Source organism: Sinohyriopsis cumingii, unplaced genomic scaffold (genome assembly GCF_028554795.1).
Source record: "Sinohyriopsis cumingii isolate HCF-2022 unplaced genomic scaffold, ASM2855479v2 utg000198l, whole genome shotgun sequence".
NCBI classification, from domain to species: Eukaryota; Metazoa; Mollusca; class Bivalvia; order Unionida; family Unionidae; genus Sinohyriopsis; species Sinohyriopsis cumingii.
This window is the reverse complement of record NW_028315875.1, coordinates 1,235,079-1,255,146: the sequence shown is the minus strand read 5'-3', so window position 1 is coordinate 1,255,146 and position 20,068 is coordinate 1,235,079. Positions and strand designations below refer to the sequence as shown.

The window sequence follows — 20,068 nt, the reverse complement described above, 5'->3', positions numbered from 1 at the left end:
CTGTTTTATGTCCAGATACAGGATCAAATAGAGATGGTACTGATGACAATTTTGACATTTGATTTTTTGGGGGTAATAAAAATCCTTAATTTCATAGTCGGCGGATACAGAATAATTAAGCTTATTTTCTTGTTTTTTGCTCCACTCACCCCATGATGCATAAGTGCTAATATGTAGTTGTTCTAGCGATCCTGTATTATTTACTTATATAAATTGAATCCGTAGCGACCCTGACAGCAAACTCAGAAACTCTATTTATCACCGATAAAAATTTATCGAAACGATCACGAATATTGAATATCTTAAATGAGTAAACTGCGGAGACTCACCATCAATATAACTGACAATTGTTCCTAATTTAGTTCCGTCTGATAAATTAATATTACTTCGACTTATAAATGTGTTTGTATTCGTTGTATCAGCAATTATAAAATCGAGTTCAGCATCATCTATAATTAATCTTGTACAATGTCGTTTATGATCATATGATCCTCCTTGGGTAAATTTGCCGATTATTTTTCTGCCAAGATCTTTCACGATTTTATTCTCAAAATAAGTTATATCAGGATTTTCATCATAAGAATATTTCTTTTGTTGTGGATACCAAACTTCTTTCTGCGGACGATACGATATAATTGCTTTACTTACAATCAACGATAATAGTATTGTAACATCGAACATATATCGTAATATTACCAGATATAACAAATCGGATGAAGATTTTCAGCAAACTTAAATGACTCGAAACAAGCGAATCCGGTCAAGTCAAAATCCGATAATGATCCATTTATCAATACCGTGGTCATCTCGTATGTTGGATGTTCAAATCGTTCCAAATACTTAGAACACTCTACCGTACCAAGAAAACTTCCGGGATAACATGCAACCATATCAACCAAAATAACATCCCTATAATCGTATTTAATATTCCATAATACACCGTGTCCGTATTCGACACAACTGCGTTGTATTTGTTCAAGAAATCAATTCGTGTTAGTTTCCACGAATTTTTCTCTCTAACAAAATGAGCAGCAACTGACGGAACGATAAAACAATCAATCAGTAATTGTTCAGCATCGTCATTGGTATATTTATTTCAACGCAAGATTTTTCATTTCTTCATGGAGAGATTCTGTGCGATAAATATCTCCATTAAGCCGTAGAAACTGATCATAGTTTCCATTATCGTAACTCTGAAAAAAACACACGGATACAGGAACATTCTTACTTATTTCGTTAATAAAATCAGATATATCTCCTTGATAAAATTTAACATTTCTATTTCGTGTAAATATTGTTACTGCATTAGTAAAGCATGCGCATTGTGATCGATAATTTCAATCGAAGCTCCTTTCGGTTCATACTTTGAATCGTATAAAATCTCCGGTTAACGTTTTTAGTGTGATTGGGAATTTTAATTACTTTCCTTGTTCAGCGACGTCTTTGACGTGGATCAATTGCATATGCCACCCAATGAGTACCAGGGCCAGAACTGTTATCAAGATTAATGATACCGGTTTCAATATTGTTTGGTTGTTTTGATAATTGATCACGTATAGAAACACCTCTAAAAAATTATATTTAATTTTTAGTAGCATCAAGTAGATCAAAATTTGACATTGGAAGAATTAACGACGTGTTCCTGGAAGTCTCAGACCTTTTCGGTATCGATAAGGAGGTCCTGGTAATTTTAGACCCCTTCCCCATTTTTTTAATCCTTGTCCTGTCGCTTTCTTTAATGCCATCCTAGCAGTAGTTCCAACAGCACCAATTCCAGCTGCCTTTGTAAGAGCTGGTGCTGCAGCGGCTATTAACGCAGGTATAGCTGCAAGAAGTAGAATTATACCGACTGTTTTAATTGAGTCTTTAAACTTACCAGAAGAAAGATTGAGTTTAACGCCTGTTTTTGATTGTTTGGCGCTATTGAAATGTCGGAGTTGGTGTTTTTACAGTTTATTTTGACCACCTGTGATGTGATCTTTTTTCAGTGATATTTCTATGCCGCAGTTCTTTGCTGAACTTGACTGAAGCTTTTAAATCTGACCAGGAGTCAGAGTAACGTTAAATGATGATATGCCATTACAAATATCGTGAGCGATTTAATTACATGTTTTCTACCGGAGCATGAATAACTCTCATTCGTCTACTAGTACCTTCAAATAACATTGCTTTATCGCTGAGTATACCTGCAATTGCTCTGTAATCAATACCAGCTGGGTTTACACGAGCTCGAAAATGAATATCAACGACAGATTGTTTAAATAAGTCTATACGTTCCAGTGAAAAGTAACAGATTGGAAATAGACTTGTTAAATCTAACTCTGATATTTGCAAACCAGTATCTATATTTTGATCACGTCCCATCAATGCCATTAATCGATGCTATGCACTTGTTCCATGATTCAAATCAAAATTCAACAATATATCTTCAGATAGTTCTTGAACTCCATTTATTCATTAGGAAGCTTCAATAACTCCAAGTTTGTCAAATATCATATGGCTACGTGTTAGTGAATTTACTCGTGCAGTATTTTGTAAGGCAATAAATATATGTCTTGGTGCAGAAACTCTTTGTTGCGACGCAATATGCCACGTGAATAACCCAGTAACATTACTCTGAATGCTATCTGTTGTCATTGTCAACCATGATAACAATGATTTTCCGCCTGAATTCATAAAAGTAATTAATTTGTCGTCTTCATTAATTAATGGGGAAATTACTGGCATTCACAGTGAAACTTATGTTAGTATTACTTTACCATGAAGTGCTGAAGTTGCAACAGGATTAGCTCCTTCAACGTGCCAAAGTGCATCATCATCAGTAGCTTTTCTAACAAGTACAACTGTATGTTCAGCTCCAAAGATAACTTTTCTAACATTTCTCGATATTAGTTTATGTGGTTTTGCAGTTCCTGCAGCGTTTCTTACATTACCTAAAGTCATGTTTATGTGTTCAGGATGATCAGTGTTGTCTTTAACAAACATCATTGACTGACCAGCTGATCTTGTATAATCATCTGAATATATCGCTAAATTTAATATCATTGTAGCAGCATCAACGTCTTTTTGAATTGTTTCAACATTTCTTCCTTCAATCATGTGCGTAGCGCTGTCCAACAACGCCATAATACCATTGTTAACAAAGCCAGCGCTATCACCTGGATCATCTTCAGTATCATCTACTTTTACAATTTCTCCTTCTACTTCAATAAATGCTTCTGCATGCAAGAAATATCTGCTTGTAAGTTGAACTTGCAGTTCTATCCAACTACGTTGATGTGGTGGTATACGTGCGTCTTAAGAATAATACTGATAATCGCGTAAAGATTCATTTTTAAGAATTGGTGCGTCTATATCAAACGCTGGATCGGATACACGTTTGAACATTTTTATTATAATTATTATCGTCTAACACGAAGACCACTTCCTGCTAATAAGTTTACCGTCATATTTTTTTTCTTTCTGAATGGAGTATATTAGCCAATTCTGTTAGTTTTTCATTTGCAGCTTGATTTATTATTTTACTGATATTTTACTGATATTCAGTGCTGGGTAATTGTACTGGCTTTAGTTTTCTTCGTACTAATCGAGCTAATCTTTCTTTGCTGAAAATGCTTTACCGGCAATATCACCAACAGCTTTCATTCCTAATTGTTTTGCAATCGGTATTCCTTTTGGAGCTATTCTCATAAATAACCCTTGAACAACATCACCAAATCCATCTCCGTAAATCGCTTTGTACGTTGGCAATCGTGAGTTTACTACCCTAATTATTAAAGGTCTACGTTGAGCATTGTGTATAATCATACGTAAATTACATGCTGATTAATTAATTGCTCTAAGTCGCTGTGATAATCATTTATCACCGATAAAAATTTATCGAAACGATCACGAATATTGAATATCTTAAATGAGTAAACTGCGGAGACTCACCATCAATATAACTGACAATTGTTCCTAATTTAGTTCCGTCTGATAAATTAATATTACTTCGACTTATAAATGTGTTTGTATTCGTTGTATCAGCAATTATAAAATCGAGTTCAGCATCATCTATAATTAATCTTGTACAATGTCGTTTATGATCATATGATCCTCCTTGGGTAAATTTGCCGATTATTTTTCTGCCAAGATCTTTCACGATTTTATTCTCAAAATAAGTTATATCAGGATTTTCATCATAAGAATATTTCTTTTGTTGTGGATACCAAACTTCTTTCTGCGGACGATACGATATAATTGCTTTACTTACAATCAACGATAATAGTATTGTAACATCGAACATATATCGTAATATTACCAGATATAACAAATCGGATGAAGATTTTCAGCAAACTTAAATGACTCGAAACAAGCGAATCCGGTCAAGTCAAAATCCGATAATGATCCATTTATCAATACCGTGGTCATCTCGTATGTTGGATGTTCAAATCGTTCCAAATACTTAGAACACTCTACCGTACCAAGAAAACTTCCGGGATAACATGCAACCATATCAACCAAAATAACATCCCTATAATCGTATTTAATATTCCATAATACACCGTGTCCGTATTCGACACAACTGCGTTGTATTTGTTCAAGAAATCAATTCGTGTTAGTTTCCACGAATTTTTCTCTCTAACAAAATGAGCAGCAACTGACGGATTACATGCTGATTAATTAACTGCTCTAAGTCGCTGTGATAATCATTAACAATTTCATTAATGAGAGAATGATAATTTTTACGATCCATAACACCGCCTGTAAACAATCTTCGACAAATATCAGATATTTCATTAACAATATCTGGAGAATTATTTCCTGCATGTTTTCCTCCGCTCAGAATTTCTAGTCGGTAAACATCGGCAAGAACACTGTCAGCACAAGTTCCTAATCCACTTCCTTGAGTAACGAAACCACTTCCAGTTGCTCCTTCTTCCTCAATTGTTGTTAGATCCACTTTTTTCTTAATTAGTGAAGAATATAACTTTTTCCATCGTCTAATTTCTCCAAATTCCAAATCTTCTTGTCTTTGTTTCATTTCTCGTTCAACCTCTTTAAGTCTCGACTTCACTTCTTTTTCTCTTTGTTTCCTTGATTGTTTAGCTTCTTCAAGTTGCAACTTCATTTCATTACTTTTTGTCTCCTTTCTTGTCTTTTTTGTTCAATATAATCAATTACTTTCTGGTTAAAGATGATAAAATCATTAATATCTTTCACAGATCTTATCTGCGGAGTATTAGTAGCGTCACGATATACATCCTTAATCCAATAGATAGCTTTTAAAATATCAATATATTCGGATTTTACATATTTGTATTTGTCACAATATCCATACGCAGTAATATAATGTGGGTTTTTTTTTTCTTTTTTTTTTTTGGATAGCGGCAATACCTTCAGGTTTGAATTTATCCATAATGTTAGCTCTAATTTTTGGGAGAGGTTGTGGTTGAACTTCAGGTTGTGGTTGAAGAGGCTGATGGGGTAGTGGTTGAGCTGCTTGAAGACGGCCAGCAATATCAACAGGCAATGTTTCAAGAGCTTTTTGTGTTGCCTCGGTTGCTGTAACAATTTTCTTGGTTCGAAAATTGGTTTAAATAATGGTTCTGTAACTTCTGCAAATTCAATTTGTGCTTCTTGGTTTTCTTGCAGTGTTTGTTTGAGAGCATCACGTACAGGAAGATATCTTCTGATTGATTCTCTTTCTCTGGCTAGTCTACTAGTGTAAAATTCAATTATTGATATAATAATGATTTAATTACTCACACATTTATAGCAGCAGAGGAGGTGCGACCTCAACGAAACTTCCGGCGGGTAAACCAACGCACATACAAATTTAGAAAAACACGAACGACAACGATACAGTCAGGGGCGTATTAACCATTAAGCAGACTAAGCACGTGCTTAGGGCACCAGGGCCAAAGGGGGCACCACAAAGTTGAGAAAAGGGTGAAAAGAACAAAAACGAATGAAGATTTGTAAAAAAAAATTGATAAAACTAGTGCAAATTGATCATAATGTTCTGTTTCTTGATCATGGTGCACCCTAGGGTTATCTTCCCAGGTGAACGTGGAAAGGAGGGGGGCACCAATATTTGTCAGTGCTTAGGGCACCAGTGAGCCTTAATCCGCCCCTGGATACAGTAACAAACTAAACACACCCAATTAGAGAAACTCTCGGTAAGTTAGCGGCTTCGGTTTGACGTTACTGAACTATATATTTTCGTTTTCGTAGGATGCCTTATTTTTTTAAATGCCGTTCAAACAAAAGGTCTGTTCATCTCCTCTGCTGATAATTTAATTATGTAACTAACCATTAAACTAGTATTTGTGGATACAGTAGCAAACTAAACACACCCAATTAGAGTTACTCTCCGTAAGTTAGCGTCTTCGGTTTGACGTTATTGAACTATATTTTTTCGTTTTCGTAGGAAGCCGTATTTTTTTAAATGCCGTTCAAACAAAAGGTCTGTTCATCTCCTCTGCTGATAATTTAATTATGTAACTAACCATTAAACTAGTTATTTGTTGACAGTGATTTCTGAAACTGGCTTACGCTGAAGTTATTATAGTGTTTTTATGTTGACTGATGCTAGATTGCATTCCGAAAGTAATTCGGAACAGTCGCAGAGTGGTCTAAAGCGCTCACAGTTACGGATCACTGCCATCACCTCTGCGTGGGTTCGAGTCTCGGGGTCGGCCAGCGAGAATGTGAGAAAACTTGCCGGTAGCTTCTCGTGGGTCGGTGGTTCTTTCCGGGGGTTCTTCATTCACCATTTATACTGGTCGCCATGTGTAGCCTATCTTGTGCTGAAAAAGGCGTTAAACCCTTGTAACAACAACAAACAACAATTCGGAACAACCTAGTCAGACGGAGACTCGGAGGTAATCGCAGTTATAAGCGTACATAGTAGGGAACCAGATTAGCCATGGACCCGAACGATGATTTCCGATTGATTCTTGAAGTACACTGTATTTAATCGGTTAACAATTATTTTCTCTCTCTATATAGTGCCGATATGTATCTTTTTGCTTAACTTTCTAGTGTGTCTAACTCCATATGCTAATCTCAAAAATCTTCAAACATAAACTCAGAGTGTGGTTTCTTATCATAGGTTAACCGCAGTTTTGAGGAGAGGCTGAACTATACTGTAAACAATACAACGTGTGATGTTACTAATTTCCGGTCCCGCCTCCCACCACTCCATCAATGCCTGATTACTCACTGTGCTGTGTCGCTAAAGTACATACAGACTTATAATAATTATATTCTGAAGAATAAATCAATACAAAGAATGCCTGAATCTAAGTTAAGATGACCATAGAAAAGAGATGACATAGCTGACCTTAATAATAGACTGGGACTACATTCGTTGGGCTACTGACCCGGAAGTATTAATTTCGACCCTAAAACAAGGAAGTTTTGAATGTTGGATATCTATTGACGAAATATGAAAACTATCTACGACACTACGAAATATTCGATCTTTATTTAGCAGCAAAGGTGACTTTTACAGATAAAAGGTAACAATAGTTGCAGAGTTTCTGCTTCTCTGAGGCAAGTTGCTAATTAATTTTTGCCGTTTCGATGAGTATACTAAAGGAGAGTTTAAAACGAACCAGTCACAGGCACTCGTTTTTATTAGTAAAAAAAAAAGGAAAACTATATACAACACTCACGTCTCTTTTAATATGTGTTAATTAATAGAAGGGGAGTGCGTGCTGTTAATAGGGTTCTGTTTTTGTTTTGTTTTTTTTTTACTGACAGAAACGAATGCCTGTCGAATGCAGCATTCCCCATAACATAGGGATCCCACATAACCTACTGTACCTTTACTCTTTAGTGTAATACCAAGGATGAATATTTTTCATCTGTCTGGAAGCTTGAAACACAGGACCATGTAGTTGTAATGCCATTTTTCAACACTCTATAGGCTGTATACCAGAGGGCTATGTATTGTGGGTCATAAAGTTTGCAATCGGCAAATACGTAAATAAAATACGTACCTTGAACATTTTATTCATGTCTATTTGTTGTTTTTGCTCTAAAGTGAGTTTTCAGTTTAAGTCAGATGACTGCTGAAATGACTGATAAGCAGACACCATATAGATTCCAGGTTATGCAAGGGTGTTACTCTGATATGGTTTTACAGAAAAAATATTTTTATGATGGCATTTACTTATCCTAACCTCAGAACTTGATGTATATATTGCACAAAGTTTATATCCTCTTGAAAAATGGATGCTACTTCCATGGCACTCCATGCCACTTGTTTTTTAGTTGTAAGTCGAGTACAAGAACGTTTTAAAGTCAAAACCATTCAGTTGCAAAAGTCACCTGAAAACAACAACTATCCATACTTCACATTTTGACTCGTAATGACAAGTACAGTAATCATGTTATTGGGCTCTTGCATAACATCATTGGCCAATTATCAGGCAACATACTGGTTATCCTTTTTGTTACAGTGATAGTGGTTTTAAGAAGATATAGATTCTATTTGAGAAAATGGGGTACAGCCATTATTTGGAAACAGTGATATTTATGGGTGTTTTTTAAAAATAGTGTATTCATTGGCAATCCTGAGATTTTCCTGAAATTAACTGGTGATTCAATACTAGTAACTTAATATCATATAGTGTATATGAGATAGGTGGTGCTGTGCAGAAAAAATATCAAAAACTCCTAACACAGTGATACCATAGAACAAACGATATCATAAGAACCTACCATACATTGTGGCCAGTATAACTGATGGATGAAGAGCCTGGGTAAACCCTGGTAAGAACCACTGGCCCACAATAAGCTACTGGCAAGCTTTCTCGCATAACATCATTGGCTGAATCTGAGACATGAACCCATGCAGACAGAGGGGCTCATTACAAAAGAAATTAAGGGTATTGGTCCCTGACTAGTGGTATGGGGAGTGGGTCCTACCTGTAATGATAAAATAACAATATTATAGTAAGAATTGTTATAACAGTAACAATATTGTTACAGGTTGGACACCCAGTCTACTATCCATTGACAGGTGCTCTTAATTTCTTTCTTTGTCATGAGCCCCTGGGCCCAGAACCATACTAGGTTCTTTTTGAGCTTAAGGGAAATCTGTACCTTTTCCCTAATATAAGATATTTTTGAAACACTATAATTTGCTAAGTTACTGAGCCAAAATAATTAAAAAAATCATTTTTAAAATTAATAAGAAAAACAATATTATGTGGAAAGAATATATGGTTGTTCAGCAGTTATGTTTGATCAACACAATCTTATAGTGTTTGGTGCCATCCTTAACTTTTGTGATAAAAGACTCCAATTTGAAATTCGGAACAGTTAATCAGAATCTATTAATTATTATTTTCCTTTAGTTCTTTTTAGAAATGTGCAGAGTAATAAAATTTGGGAATAAGATAAAATTAACATAAGACACTTGCATGTTATGATTTCAGTCAAAAAGAGGTTTAGTGTTTAATTAATGAATTCATTTAATTATTGCACATTTTGCCACACGTTCCTTGTTGCCTGTATTGTTGGGTTGTCTATACTATATTGGGCATGAAAATATGCAATAAATGCAGCATATCAAAGGGTTTAAGATATAATTGGAAAGATAATCAGTTGCTTAAATCTGTAACATCCCATGTTTGTTCCTCAGTAACATTTATATAATTTTTAAATAACTCTTGCTTGCCATGAGTACTCTGATGTGTTTTTATTTTATGCCTGCATTGCACTACAGAAAAAGAATGCCCAAATGATTAGCCAGGTAAATGTCAGTCGAGAGTAAATTGCTCACACGTTTGGAACCTACATATGCATTGGTGTGAAATAGTTATTTTAACCAATGATAATGGTTTAAAAATATATTTAATTATAATAAAGACATGCAAATCTTACAAACTCGTTTTTTTGTGAATGTGCTACAGATGTCACATTTGACAGTTTTCTCCATATCAAACATCATTTATTGATAAAATATTATATATATATGAATGTCGAAATGAACTCATTTGTTTTGTTAAGAAGAGAGAGTTTACTACAAAATTAATCCATTTTATATGATAAATTTTGTTTAATTCCATTTGATTGTTTAAATGGATGAAATTTATGGACTGGGGAGAATATTTTGACATATTGTAATTGATGTTTTTCTTTGACATCTAACAGTTGACACATTTAAATATGTCCATTTCATATAGGGAAATTCAGGCTTGTAATTCATTAATTTTGTAAACAACTCCTTTTACTCCATTATAGACATGGTTAATGAAAATATTCCCCTGATGGAAGGAATATAAACAAATATGCACAAATTTAAATATCTCAAAGAAAACTTCGAAATCAATATATTAATGTACTTTATGTATTTTCTATATTATGCTTCTTTGATTACGTTGCAAAAAAGATTTTTCATTTCATACAGAATTTTCTTAAAGTTAAATAAATGTGATTGTTACATGCACAGAGATATGTGAATCTTTTCATTATTTCATTTGAAATTTAAGTACAGTATATGGAGACACTTTCAAAATCATCATTTTATGTTTGTTTATCATATAAAATTTGTCCATTGTAATGCCCTCATAAACATGGATTTATCTATAAAAAATACATATAAGAGCATCAGGTTTTAATTTAGTTTGATGTTTCATCATTTTCAGTTTTAAAAATTCCAGAAATAAGTTTTATGACAGATACATTGCATTCTCCAAATTGCTGCAAAAATTAAGTTTAAAATGAAATGTAATTATTTAGGTTAAATGTAAATGTTTGTTGTTGCAGTAACACAGAGCAAGTTTTGGGCCAAAATTTTATTCTGACAATAATTCTTGATTATTTTGGTTCCTATTAGCTTTAATAACGCAATCTTGAAAATACAGTATGCTTCATTTTGCATTTCAGTTAAATTTTCTTCTGTAATTATATTGCAATTAAATAATATCAATGTCACATCTGCAATCCAACCAGCACTTATAAAATTATAGTTGAAATCAACCCTGTTAAGTCAACAAACTATCTTCCCAAAGTACAGTAATAAAACATTCCAGATTCTAAGTAAAGTGATTTTTGTTCTACATATAATTGTCACAGATTAGATTGCCAGATTCTAAGTAAAGTGATTAATGTTCTACATATAATTGTCACAGATTAGATTGCCAGATTCTAACTAAAGTGATTAATGTTCTACATATAATTGTCACAGATTAGATTGCCAGATTCTAAGTGACTAATGTTCTACATATAATTGTCACAGATTAGATTGCCAGATTCTAAGTAAAGTGATTAATGTTCTGCATATAATTGTCACAGATTAGATTGCCAGATTCTAAGTAAAGTGATTAATGTTCTACATATAATTGTCACAGATTAGATTGCCAGATTCTAAGTAAAGTGATTAATGTTCTACATATAATCGTCACAGATTAGATTGCCAGATTCTAAGTAAAGTGATTAATGTTCTGCATATAATCGTCACAGATTAGATTGCCAGATTCTAAGTAAAGTGATTAATGTTCTACATATAATTGTCACAGATTAGATTGCCAGATTCTAAGTAAAGTGATTAATGTTCTGCATATAATTGTCACACATTAGATTGCCAGATTCTAAGTAAAGTGATTAATGTTCTACATATAATTGTCACACATTAGATTGCCATATTCTAAGTAAAGTGATTAATGTTCTACATATAATTGTCACACATTAGATTGCCAGATTCTAAGTAAAGTAATTAATGTTCTACATATAATTGTCACAGATTAGATTGCCAGATTCTAAGTAAAGTGATTTTTGTTCTACATATAATTGTCACAGATTAGATTGCTAGATTCTAAGTAAAGTGATTTTTGTTCTACATATAATTGTCACAGATTAGATTGCCAGATTCTAAGTAAAGTGATTAATGTTCTGCATGTAATTGTCACACATTCAATTGCCAGATTCTAAGTAAAGTGATTTTTGTTCTAAATATAATTGTCACACATTAGATTGCCAGATTCTAAGTAAAGTGACTAATGTTCTACATATAATTGTCACAGATTAGATTGCCAGATTCTGAGTAAAGTGATTAATGTTCTGCATATAATTGTCATGCATTAGATTGCCAGATTCTAAGTAAAGTGATTAATGTTCTACATATAATTGTCACAGATTAGATTGCCAGATTCTAAGTAAAGTGATTAATGTTCTGCATATAATTGTCACAGATTAGATTGCCAGATTCTAAGTAAAGTGATTTTTGTTCTACATATAATTGTCACAGGTTAGATTGCCAGATTCTAAGTAAAGTGATTAATGTTCTGCATATAATTGTCACACATTAAATTGCCAGATTCTAAGTAAAGTGATTAATGTTCTACATATAATTGTCACACATTAGATTGCCAGATTCTAAGTAAAGTAATTAATGTTCTACATATAATTGTCACACATTAGATTGCCAGATTCTAAGTAAAGTGATTAATGTTCTACATATAATTGTCACACATTAGATTGCCAGATTCTAAGTAAAGTAATTAATGTTCTACATATAATTGTCACACATTAGATTGCCAGATTCTAAGTAAAGTGATTAATGTTCTGCCTATAATTGTCATGCATTAGATTGCCAGATCTAAGTAAAGTGATTAATGTTCTACATATAATTGTCACAGATTAGATTGCCAGATTCTAAGTAAAGTGATTAATGTTCTACATATAATTGTCACAGATTAGATTGGCAGATTCTAAGTAAAGTGATTAATGTTCTACATATAATTGTCACACATTAGATTGCCAGATTCTAAGTAAAGTAATTAATGTTCTACATATAATTGTCACACACTAGATTGCCATATTCTAAGTAAAGTGATTAATGTTCTACATATAATTGTCACAGATTAGATTGCCAGATTCTAAGTAAAGTGATTAATGTTCTGCATATAATTGTCACACATTAGATTGCCAGATTCTAAGTAAAGTGATTTTTGTTCTACATATAATTGTCACACATTAGATTGCCAGATTCTAAGTAAAGTAATTAATGTTCTACATATAATTGTCACACATTAGATTGCCAGATTCTAAGTAAAGTGATTAATGTTCTACATATAATTGACACAGATTAGATTGCCAGATTCTAAGTAAAGTGATTAATGTTCTACATATAATTGTCACAGATTAGATTGCCAGATTCTAAGTAAAGTGACTAATGTTCTACATATAATTGTCACAGATTAGATTGCCAGATGATGAGTAAAGTGATTAATGTTCTGCCTATAATTGTCATGCATTAGATTGCCAGATCTAAGTAAAGTGATTAATGTTCTACATATAATTGTCACAGATTAGATTGCCAGATTCTAAGTAAAGTGATTAATGTTCTACATATAATTGTCACAGATTAGATTGCCAGATTCTAAGTAAAGTGACTAATGTTCTACATATAATTGTCACAGATTAGATTGCCAGATTCTGAGTAAAGTGATTAATGTTCTGCATATAATTGTCATGCATTAGATTGCCAGATTCTAAGTAAAGTGATTAATGTTCTACATATAATTGTCACAGATTAGATTGCCAGATTCTAAGTAAAGTGATTAATGTTCTGCATATAATTGTCACAGATTAGATTGCCAGATTCTAAGTAAAGTGATTTTTGTTCTACATATAATTGTCACAGGTTAGATTGCCAGATTCTAAGTAAAGTGATTAATGTTCTGCATATAATTGTCACACATTAAATTGCCAGATTCTAAGTAAAGTGATTAATGTTCTACATATAATTGTCACACATTAGATTGCCAGATTCTAAGTAAAGTGATTAATGTTCTACATATAACACTGGTCAACAGTGAAATCATTACTGACTTGAAAAGGCCCTAATCTGTAGTATTTTGGTGTGCCGAACACGAATATAACCGTGAAAAATTTGTATTGGCTCTCGTTTTGAAGATATTCATATACCTCATTTTCTATGTTTCACTGTGTAAATTTCTCCAGTAGGACTGCAGCAACATCCGGAATAATGATGTAACATTGCATAATACCATCATGCTCACATCATCCACAGTTGATTGCATCATTTTCTGATGCAATGCAATACTAATGCCATGCGGCTGCTGAAGTAAGTTGACGTCAGCAGTGTACTATACATGTGTAGGCCTATTATACTAATGCCAGGCGGCTGCTGAAGCTGACGTAAGCAGTGTACTATATAAAGCCCAATCAGATAGGTTCAGCATTTATAATATTTTAGACGTTGTGCGAGACAGTTCAAGCTACTGTTACATAAAACTTATTATTTTATCCATTTACGTACAATAAAGAACAGTAATGCCTCGAAAGTGTGTTAATACCGCGGACAATTTTTGCTATATTTGTGGGGAAGTGACATTTGCCAACCAGAAGAAAAGTATCAATTCTCAAGTGAAGAAGGCATATCATCTTTACTTCGGATGCAAGGTTGGTGACCAAGACAAGCCTTGGGCTCCGCATATATGCTGTGCTACATGTACAACACAGCTTTCACAGTGGTTGAATTGCAAAAGGTCATCAATGCCGTTTGCAGTCCCAATGGTGTGGAGAGAGCCAAGCAACCACCTAAATGACTGTTACTTCTGCTTGGTTCCTCCTCTTTCCGGCGGAATAACGAAGCGAAAGAAGTCGAGAATAGTCTACCCAAACATTCCGTCTGCATTGAGACCAGTTCCACATGGTGAGGGACTTCCTATTCCAGAACCTCCAGCAGAATATTCTCTTGATTCATCTGACGAAGACAAAGGTGAGTCGACCTGTTCTTCTCCTGGTCCATCAGCATGCAGTGATCCAGATTTTCACTGTGGTGCATCATCAACCCCACACAGAATAACACAGGAAGAACTAAATGACCTGATTCGGGATTTGGACTTATCAAAGAACAAGGCAGAATTGCTAGGATCAAGACTCCAACAATGGAATCTTCTAGAAGAAGATGTCACAATTACTGCATATCGAAAGCGCCACCAGCAATTGGAGCCTTTCTTCAGAAAGGAAAGTAATCTGATATTCTGTTCCAATATTGAGGGCCTCATGAATGCTTTAAAAATCACTCATGACCCACAAGAATGGAGACTATTTGTGGACTCTTCAAAACTGAGTCTCAAGGCTGTGCTTTTGCACAATGGAAACATTCTTCCATCTATTCCAGTAGCGTATGCTGTCCACATGAAAGAGACATACGATAACTTAAGGCAGCTACTGAATTCCATTGAGTATAACAAGTACAGCTGGCACCTCTGTGGTGATTTGAAGGTAGTTGCCCTTTTAATGGGACTGCAGCAAGGATATACAAAATACATGTGTTTCTTATGCGAGTGGGATAGCCGAGCAAGGGAAATGCACTACATGAGGAAGGAATGGACTCACAGGCAGAATGTAGCCATTGGAGAGAAGAATATCCAACACCCAGCTCTGGTTGAGGCTCAGAAAATCTTGCTACCACCCCTTCACATCAAACTAGGTTTGATGAAGAACTTCGTGAAAGCCATTGACCGGACTTTGCCAGCATTCCGATACCTGCATGAAAAATTCCCTCGACTCAGCGAAGCAAAGATTAAAGAGGGAGTTTTTGTGGGTCCTCAGATTCGAGAGCTTTTCAAAGATGACCGGTTCAACAACTTGCTGGAAGGTGACGTGAAACAAGCATGGAATGCTTTTCGCCTAGTTTCTACAAACTTCCTCGGAAATGTTAGGGCAGAAAACTATAAGGAACTAGTAGAAGACATGTTGATGAAGTATAAGAAACTTGGCTGCAATATGTCTCTAAAGATTCACTTCCTTCATTCCCATTTGGATTTCTTTCCTAGCAACTGTGGTATTGTTAGTGATGAACACGGCGAACGTTTTCAGCAAGATATCGCAACAATGGAACAAAGATACCAGGGAAAATGGTCCACTACAATGCTGGCTGACTACTGCTGGACACTCCTCAGAGATGCTCCCGAACAGCTGTACAAGAGACAGACGAAGAAATCTAAGATGTAGTCAATGACTTGATTTTTTATAGGTAGGCTATTACAGTTGACCTTTTACTATTGGAATGCATTTCGTTATGTAAACATTAATTTCTTGCAGATTACAAAAAAACTAGAGCCAATTTTGCAATTTGACTGTCATATTCGTGTTCAGCACATAAAAATTGATAAGAATTGACTAATTTTATTTCAGTAACATGACTTTTGTAAAAATTTGTTGTCCAGTGTAATTGTCACACATTAGATTGCCAGATTCTAAGTAAAGTAATTAATGTTCTACAGATAATTGTCACACATTAGATTGCCAGATTCTAAGTAAAGTGATTAATGTTCTACATATAATTGACACACATTAGATTGCCAGATTCTAAGTAAAGTGATTAATGTTCTACATATAATTGTCACAGATTAGATTGCCAGATTCTAAGTAAAGTGACTAATGTTCTACATATAATTGTCACAGATTAGATTGCCAGATGATGAGTAAAGTGATTAATGTTCTGCCTATAATTGTCATGCATTAGATTGCCAGATCTAAGTAAAGTGATTAATGTTCTACATATAATTGTCACAGATTAGATTGCCAGATTCTAAGTAAAGTGATTAATGTTCTACATATAATTGTCACAGATTAGATTGCCAGATTCTAAGTAAAGTGATTAATGTTCTACATATAATTGTCACACATTAGATTGCCAGATTCTAAGTAAAGTAATTAATGTTCTACATATAATTGTCACACATTAGATTGCCATATTCTAAGTAAAGTGATTAATGTTCTACATATAATTGTCACACATTAGATTGCCAGATTCTAAGTAAAGTGATTAATGTTCTACATATAATTGTCACAGATTAGTCTGCCAGATTCTAAGTAAAGTGATTTTTGTTCTACATATAATTGTCACACATTAGACTGCCAGATTCTAAGTAAAGTGATTAATGTTCTGCATATAATTGTCACAGATTAGATTGCCAGATTCTAAGTAAAGTGATTAATGTTCTGCATATAATTGTCACAGATTAGATTGTCAGATTCTAAGTAAAGTGATTTTTGTTCTACATATAATTGTCACACATTAGATTGCCAGATTCTAAGTAAAGTGATTAATGTTCTGCATATAATTGTCACACATTGGATTGCCAGATTCTGAGTAAAGTGATTAATGTTCTGCATATAATTGTCATGCATTAGATTGCCAGATTCTAAGTAAAGTGATTAATGTTCTACATATAATTGTCACAGATTAGATTGCCAGATTCTAAGTAAAGTGATTAATGTTCTACATATAATTGTCACAGATTAGATTGCCAGATTCTAAGTAAAGTGATTAATGTTCTACATATAATTGTCACAGGTTAGATTGCCAGATTCTAAGTAAAGTGATTAATGTTCTGCATATAATTGTCACACATTAAATTGCCAGATTCTAAGTTAAGTTATTTTTGTTCTACATATAATTGTCACAGATTAGATTGCCAGATTCTAAGTAAAGTAATTAATGTTCTACATATAATTGTCACACATTAGATTGCCATATTCTAAGTAAAGTGATTAATGTTCTACATATAATTGTCACACATTAGATTGCCAGATTCTAAGTAAAGTAATTAATGTTCTACATATAATTGTCACACATTAGATTGCCATATTCTAAGTAAAGTGATTAATGTTCTACATATAATTGTCACAGATTAGATTGCCAGATTCTAAGTAAAGTGATTTTTGTTCTACATATAATTGTCACACATTAGATTAACAGATTCTAAGTAAAGTGACTAATGTTCTACATATAATTGTCACAGATTAGATTGCCAGATTCTGAGTAAAGTGATTAATGTTCTGCATATAATTGTCATGCATTAGATTGCCAGATTCTAAGTAAAGTGATTAATGTTCTACATATAATTGTCACAGATTAGATTGCCAGATTCTAACTAAAGTGATTAATGTTCTACATATAATTGTCACAGATTAGATTGCCAGATTCTAGGTAAAGTGATTAATGTTCTACATATAATTGTCACAGATTAGATTGCCAGATTCTAAGTAAAGTGATTTTTGTTCTACATATAATTGTCACAGGTTAGATTGCCAGATTCTAAGTAAAGTGATTAATGTTCTGCATATAATTGTCACACATTAAATTGCCAGATTCTAAGTTAAGTTATTTTTGTTCTACATATAATTGTCACAGATTAGATTGCCAGATTCTAAGTAAAGTGATTAATGTTCTACATATAATTGTCACACATTAGATTGCCATATTCTAAGTAAAGTGATTAATGTTCTACATATAATTGTCACACATTAGATTGCCAGATTCTAAGTAAAGTGATTAATGTTCTACATATAATTGTCACACATTAGATTTGAAGGATCTGCCAACAAGATCAAAATGGTGTGACTCAAGATTACAGGGTACATAGCTAATAGGATTTCCACAACAGTATTCACTACCATGTGAGCAATATTAATTTTGTTTAGTTCTTGTGGCCTCGTATGATTTGCAATAAAGTATTCTAGGAATAATGTTATGCTGCTATACTTGACACATGCTTACAGTCTTGCCATGTCCAGCTACACCCTGTAAGTTAGAATATTCTTTGCCACTCTTATCATTTTTGTAAACCCTGTTACATGTACAAACCTTTTTCTCATTCTTTTCGTGCTCAACATTTTTCTTTCCTACATGCTTCCTAAGCAAATAATAGTGTTATTTAGCATTGATGTGTTAAATAAAAGTAGAAATTAAGCTTAGCATAGAACCACAGGGCCTTAAGACTAATGTCACAGTATTAAACTCAAAATGGAACCACAGGGCCTTAAGACTAATGTATTAAACTCAACATATTACCGCAGGACCGTAAGACTAATGTATTAAACTCAATGTAGAACCACAGTGCCTTAAGGCAAATGTATTAAACTCAACATGGAACCACAGTATCTTAAAGCAAATGTATTAAACTCAATGCAGGGCCTTAAGACTAATGTATTAAACTCAACATGGAACCACAGTGCCTTAAGGCAAATGTATTAAACTCAACGCAGGGCCTTAAGACTAATGTATTAAACTCAACATGGAACCACAGGGCCTTAAGACTAATGTATTAAACTCAACATGGAACCACAGGGCCTTAAGACTAATGTATTAAACTCAACATATTACTGCAGGACCTTAAGACTAATGTATTAAACTCAATGTAGAACCACAGTGCCTTAAGGCAAATAAATTAAACTCAACATGGAACCACAGTACCTTAAGGCAAATGTATTAAGCTCACCACAGGGCCTTAAGACTAATGTATTAAACTAAACATGGAATCACAGGGCCTTAAGACTAATGTATTAAACTTAACATATTACCACAGGACCTTAAGACTAATGTATTAAACTCAATGTAGAACCACAGTGCCTTAAGGCAAATGTATTAAACTCAACACAGAACTACAGGGTCTTAAGGCAAATGTATTAAGCTCAACACAGGGCCTTAAGACTAATGTATTAAACTCAACATGGAATCACAGGGCCTTAAGACTAATGTATTAAATTCAACATATTACTGCAGGACCTTTAGACTAATGTACAAACTTTAAAGATTGTATGTTGCATTAATGAGTTGGTCACATACTAAAATATAGTACTATCATTTCTCCATCATTTGCACAGAGATGGTAAATTCTGGCATTTTCATAAAGTACAGGTTCCATGTATTATTGAGAGGAGGGCAATTTCTATATGAGAATAATTTTTTGCAAATAGACCCCAACTAGACTATTTCAACAAATGTGTGTGTTAAATAACTTTTAATAAATAGAGATAGACTTAACAATTATTTATCTTGATTATTGGCACAGTTTCAGTAATTGGGTCTACATTGTATGCATTAGAATTGCATGTACATTTAACAGCAGAAACTGCTGGCCACCATTGTATCACCCCACCAAGTGCAGTTGCCAAAACCCTTTCAGTACCTAGATTAAGCAATAAAATTGTCTCGTTGTTGAATTGCAAATAATAATTTATATGTAGTAAACACTTTATCATCGTGGTTGATCTAGAAGTCGGACATTTGTATAATGAGATTGAGCAA

The 20,068-nt window shown here is 33.8% G+C and overlaps 1 protein-coding gene across 12 annotated transcripts in view; it reads left to right on the top strand.

Annotated features, from left to right (window-relative positions):
- Positions 1 to 6,693: 6,693 nt before the first annotated feature.
- The window catches only part of LOC149774564 (uncharacterized), a 156,053-nt gene continuing 142,678 nt past the window's right edge, over positions 6,694 to 20,068 (top strand). For 4 of the 12 annotated variants that reach the window (XM_089945094.1, XM_089945095.1, XM_089945092.1 and 1 more), the window contains exon 1: positions 7,190 to 7,505. The gene's annotated coding sequence lies outside the window, so the exon portion shown is untranslated. Of the gene's footprint in view, positions 6,867 to 6,894; positions 6,965 to 7,028; positions 7,506 to 20,068 lie in introns of those variants that run through there. The other 8 variants (XM_089945084.1, XM_089945087.1, XM_089945089.1 and 5 more) reach the window with 6 other exon arrangements.